Source organism: Trachymyrmex septentrionalis, unplaced genomic scaffold (assembly GCF_001594115.1).
Source record: "Trachymyrmex septentrionalis isolate Tsep2-gDNA-1 unplaced genomic scaffold, Tsep1.0 scaffold13, whole genome shotgun sequence".
Classification (NCBI taxonomy): domain Eukaryota; kingdom Metazoa; phylum Arthropoda; class Insecta; order Hymenoptera; family Formicidae; genus Trachymyrmex; species Trachymyrmex septentrionalis.
In genome coordinates, this window is record NW_017304438.1 from 6,040,081 (window position 1) to 6,046,163 (window position 6,083).

The following is a 6,083-nucleotide window of genomic DNA, read 5'->3' on the forward strand; positions in this document are numbered from 1 at the left end:
ACACGGAGAGAAAATATTGCAATCATTATTGTAAACTAATGTTTCTTTAAGTTATTTAGTATTTGATACATTAAGGATATTTATTTAAATGTCAATTTAACATTAGTTTTATGCATTCTTAATAGAATCCTTTTCAGTTCTAATATTCTATGATGAAGCTCGATGCGTCACTTTGACGGATGAATAAGCATAGTAACGAAACGGCAGGCCAAGATGATCATTATGAGTAGTTGATGGGCATGATCACGCCTGGTTTACAAACTATATGACTATCATGGGGGAAGACTATAATGGAGCGGTTGCGACCGCCTCAAAGATTCGTCCGCGTCGTTGTAGTTTCGTCGGAAATACGTAATAAATCCAGGTGGTAAATATATCGATGGTGAAGTCACGTGGTGCGTGATAGGTGGTAACGTGACTGGATGACCTGATGATTTGTAACTGGTAGCCTGCCGTTTTCTAACTAATCCCACAAAGCGAGCCGACCATAGAAATTTCTGGACAATTTATTCTATAGCATGCGATGTGTAAAAAGGACATCGTTTATACGACCGGTGTGACGACATTGTGACCAACTACTCATGGAATCCATGAACTAAGTGAAGAAACTTGAAGCATAAATATGTACAGATTAAAATATAGTACTGTTGACCAATGTATAATCGTTCACAATTGTTTAGATAATATTCTTTCAGTAAATTAATCCAAAAGAAATAGTTTTCAAAGTGCTTCAAAACGTTTAAAGAAAAAAATTGATGCGTTTAATGGATAAACACTGTTAAACATCTAAGGGGCAGTGTTAATCCAATCCTTTGAGTTAAATAACATTTTGTTATTTTTAATTTTCATATATCAAAATGTAAATCATTTCTGTAATTAGTTCATTACAAACAACATTTATATTAATAAGCACTTCGTAAGTAACAAAAATTAAATTTGGGTTAAATTTAATAAATTTTTGTAAGTTAAATTGTCAAAAAAACTTTTATAGAAATAATTAACAGCTTAAACATTGGATATAATTTTGGATTTATAACATTATAAATTTAACAGTGAAGTCTTTTTTCTCCTTAAAGATAGAAGTAATTTAACAAATAAAAAATCACTTCGCGAAGTATGATGTATGCAAAGGCATAAAAGCCAAAGCGAACGCCACCCGCGAAATCGACGTTCATTTATATACCGCTCGCGGATGCGTCCCTGGCGTTAGCGCCGTCTCCGTCTTCACCATTGCCTTCATCCTCTTCGCCATTCCTTCTTTTTTACTCCTTCGCCATCTCTCTCTTCCTCGCATCTCAATCTAGACCCCTCATCATGTTTTAATTTCACGGCCAGCTTTCCCCTCGCTCTGGATCCCTTCCGCGCTGCCAGCAGCCGGCGGTACCAGATAGAGAGATGGAAAGCAAGGACGAAAGAGAGAGAGAGAGAGAGAGAGAGAGAGAGAGAGAGAGAGAGAGAAAAAGATGGAGAACGAACTCTCGTTGGTAACGAAGACGGGATGTACAGAGATATAGGCGCAAGGAAGATAGGATATTTAGCCCCACCGATGGAAGATTCACATCCAGGGAGGCGTCACCCTGATCTCCCTTCCTTACCGACAGAGAAACTCCCTTTATCCAAACGTCGATGACTCGGAAGTGGCGGGATAAGGTGTCTTGAAGAGGGGGACGAATAATCCGAATGGTAACAGTGGCTAGTCCACACACGCCGCGAAAAGTTTACCCCCACTATTTCACCTTTACAATGTGCTCCTATTGCATTGCTCGTATACATTTTCTTTTGGTCATTTAAAGGGCTGTAGGTAATAAAATGGCGTAAAAAGACCACTCTGACAGTCAAGATGAGACGATGTAAAATTTTCGATTAATCTGCAAATTGACGCGTTGACCTTGACGACTTATTTAAACAGCATTCTTCCTATTTTATTACAATATGCACAGTCTTCGTCAATTTTTACGTGATTATACGAACACGTGCGCGACTGAGCGAGGGGGAAATGTCTGTTTTAATCTCCTTTATAAAACGAATTTCTCGCTTTTAGCACGCAAGTCAGTTTTAAAACATCGAGAAAGGCATGAAATTTGAAAAAATATTATTATCTATAGTAATTTTCAATATTTCTCTAATATTTCCGATTTAATGATTTCTCTACATACGATTTTTAATCTCTAGATATATAAAAAAAAGTTTTTAAGCAATATTTATTTTTCTATGATATTTTTTAAATCTACAGAGTTTTCTATAAAATGTCTTTTTGTAAGTAATTTCTTAAAAAAACTTTAAGGCTCTATTTTACAATAGTGTTCAATTTGAAAATTATCGAAATTTTTCTTCTTTTATTGAGTTTGTGTAATATTTATTAGAAAGTCATATTTTCAAGGGTTACATTAATAAACGCAAAAATTAATTAGTATTCTTGTTTAAACTGTCAACCTTAGAAAACATATATTTCAATAAATCGTCCTTTTATACCTAAAAACTTGTGAAATAGGATAATATGATAAATTACATTTCCTTTACTATGTTTTGACGAATCGAAAAATGCACACGGAAAGAACGGTTTTGATAAAGCATTTAAAAATTTAGTTAGATACAAATCTGAAAATAATTTTTTTGGACTACCAGCGTAAGGAGAAATGCTGCAAAAAATGTTGATATTCCAGCAATCAGTTTGTATGTTCTACATAATTATTTTGATTCAACAAAATTATTTTTAGATTTTTAAATACTTTAGTAAAGCCATTCACTCCATGTATAACTCCAGCACCTATCACAGAGATTCTTAACGCAGAGCGATTATCTCACGACAACGTGTCGCAAAGGCTTCACGGTTGACGGACTTTGTGAGAATGATGAATAATAAGTGCTCGAGCTAAAAATTAAATCATTTCAGGTTATTGCACAATAAAGAATTTTTTTGTCATTATTTTCTTATTGTTTTATAATTGAAAGAGCACGCCATTTGTACTTTTCCGAATTATTTTATTCATATGCTGATGAAGTGTAATATTTTATTCAAGTGTTACGTAAACTGTATCGAATTCAAGGCTTTTATGATTTATCGATTTGAAATATCTAATTAATTTTTTTTAAATTCTCCTTTTTAAATGAACATATATAATTTTATGGATGTATAAATAAATAATATTTCCAATAAAATTTGACATACTGGCTGCAAAAAACAGGTAGTTAACCGAGAGAGCGTTGAATTGCTTTTGCGGTTACCATGCTTGACAGAATCCTAATAAGGATCGGTAGCATAAATAAAGTCATTTGCGGTAGGTATCATGCTCATAAGTTTTTGTTCAATCAATTCTTCCGGTGATTAATGAGAAATGAATTTTTCACGGCGATGAATATAATATAAGTGCACGCAACTTTTCTCATTCAATTTTTCTAATAAAAATATAATATCGCGCAACATTTCTACATTATTCATAATCACGTAATGAGACGCAATCTCTTTACAATGTTTTTGCAACTTTTCTAGATTATATGGATCGTAGCTTAGAGTGATCGTTAGTGGCAATCGCGTGACAATTCCATCGATTATAAGCTATAAGTTAAACTGCTATACTCTATCGTCCACTAAAGCTGATGCTCGGAAACAGGTTTCACATAAACTGCATTATTTTCCCGGTGAATTCACGATTACCACGGCTAGTGTCCTAATAAGGAGTCCTAATAAGGAGTCGAGGGTATAAATAAAGTCATTTGTGGCAGTTGCCGTCCTGCCCTTCGTCGGAGCCCTTCGACGAATCGGGCCTTTCGTCGCGTATGAGAACGTAGAAATCGCAACCAAGGATCGCGTCTCGAATGGGACTCTGGAGGATCGGTTTGTTTTGCGGATTAGGCTCATGTTTTAGTCGCGGCCCGCGACGAATCACGAAACGCGGACCGGCGCACGTCGCCGCTTTTTCTCCCAGCGAGAGTCGTCAGGCCGTCGACTCTCAATACCACGACGGGTGAGCCGCGAAGGGCTACGTCCGAAATTGCTTCCATAAATGTTCAGCGCACATAATCGAATTTGCGAAACAATAAACTCGCTGATTGGAAATTAATCAAGTCACACCGTTTACGAGTTTACGGTGAGCTGTAGAAACGTTCTCGCCATCGACGAATGTGTAGACTGAGATTAGGTTGAGACATCAAAACTTATATGTATAACGTTAAAAATTTATTATAAGAATAAATAATTAGTTTATATTATCTATGAGATTTACATAATGTTTTAATATATAAAAACGTTTTAGTAACTTATATCGATGAATGCCTATCGTATAATAAATGGTAGTTATCTACGCACAATGGTTATAGATTAATTTGCTTTATAGCATTCGGTTAATTGTATTTTATCATTGAACGCCTTTATTTCTCTTTATTTTCAATTGTTCTCTATTTTTTATATTCTTTGTGCTACAACATCTTTCTCTTTTCCAAACTTGCTTTCAATTTATAACAGTTAATTCCAATAAAATTCAGAGAATCTTTTCAGGATATTCTATATATTACAAAACTTGAAAGTTTACGCAAATAGATAGAAATTGGAAAAAAAGTTGGTTAAAATAGATAATTCACGCAGTAGATAAAATCTCAGTAATGGACCTCGCGATTACAATATAATAATACATAAAACGCGATTAATATATCTCGTTAAAATATTGTTAATTATTAGTTTATTATTAATTATTGTTAATTATAGATTTAGCTTACGTACTTAAGTTGATTATAATTTCTCGAGTATGACAAACAGGTACGTTTAAGACATGCCGTTATATTATTGACTTTTATTAAAAGTACGTATAAGTATACATGCGCTAAATGTGTACAAAATTACAATAGCATTATGTAGAAGAGGTTCCGGTGGAGAGTATGTACAACAGGGTAATACATCTATATTTATACGTATATCTATGCATATATGTATATGTATAAGGAAAGGTTTATTTTTTGGATGTAAGGAGGACAAAATTAGTAAAGAAACTTAAGATATATGAGAGCATCGTCATCTTTGTTTCTTAAACCGGCAGAATTTAATCCGTTTCGTATAATCTTTCGATTAAGCGTGGGCTTACAAGAAGATCTCGATATGTGATACACCTGTCCTTCGTTACCTCCGCTTACGCTATTTATTGAGCTAATAAGTAAATATATCGCGAACTTTAACGCATCTCGTTTGCTCTTTCTCGAGTTTGATATATAGCGACGTTGCCGCGGCTTCGTCCCGAATGTGAACTGGAAGACGTGTATCTCTCGAATGTAAAATGTTAAAATGCAATTATCTTTTGCAGTTTTTCAAATATATTTGTAAATTAATTGTAAGTGCTAAATTTGTTTACGTTAAAGTTACCGTTAAGAAAGTAGCGTTTGTCTGACATAAATACATTATAAAGACTACAAATGTGTAGTGTAAAAATATTCTCTATAATATAAGACAATTTACATTCTAGCAAAATTTACATTCGAGCAAATATTAAAACGACACTTATTATCGATCTCGAGCGCAAGTTCGATCGCTCCGAAATAGCCTTGCAACGAAGCCGGGCAACATGACATGACTTGTCGGAGAATAGACTAAACAAACAGTAACAACAAAAATAAAAAAAATTTTCTCTTTTCGTGATCAATGTAAGCATCGAGCTATTCCGTCGTGCTGTCGGCACGACGGATTGGCGCCATCCATTATTTATGACACTGTTGCACCATGCTTGCACGTGCACGGTAAGCTGTGCGATGATCGAAATATTAATTCTAAATGAATCTACATAAACACTTGTAATATTTTTCTAATTCTATGGTCTGTAAAAAGATATTTTTTAATATTCTTAATATTCTCTTGGCATTCCATTTGAAATAATTAATCAGTCAAATCTTTGTATTAAAATTCGTTAACTAATAAAGTATCCTAATATTTCGATCAGCTGCAGCGATGAGTTGCTCGTGAAAATAATAGGGAAGGCAACAAAAAAAGCTTCTTAGAAGTCTTCCCTATTTCATTGGTTGTATTTTGGCACGGGGTTGATTGTGAGTCACGCGCTCTTATCTTTCGTCTTGAGGCGAAATTACGCGCAGAATTTTAATTT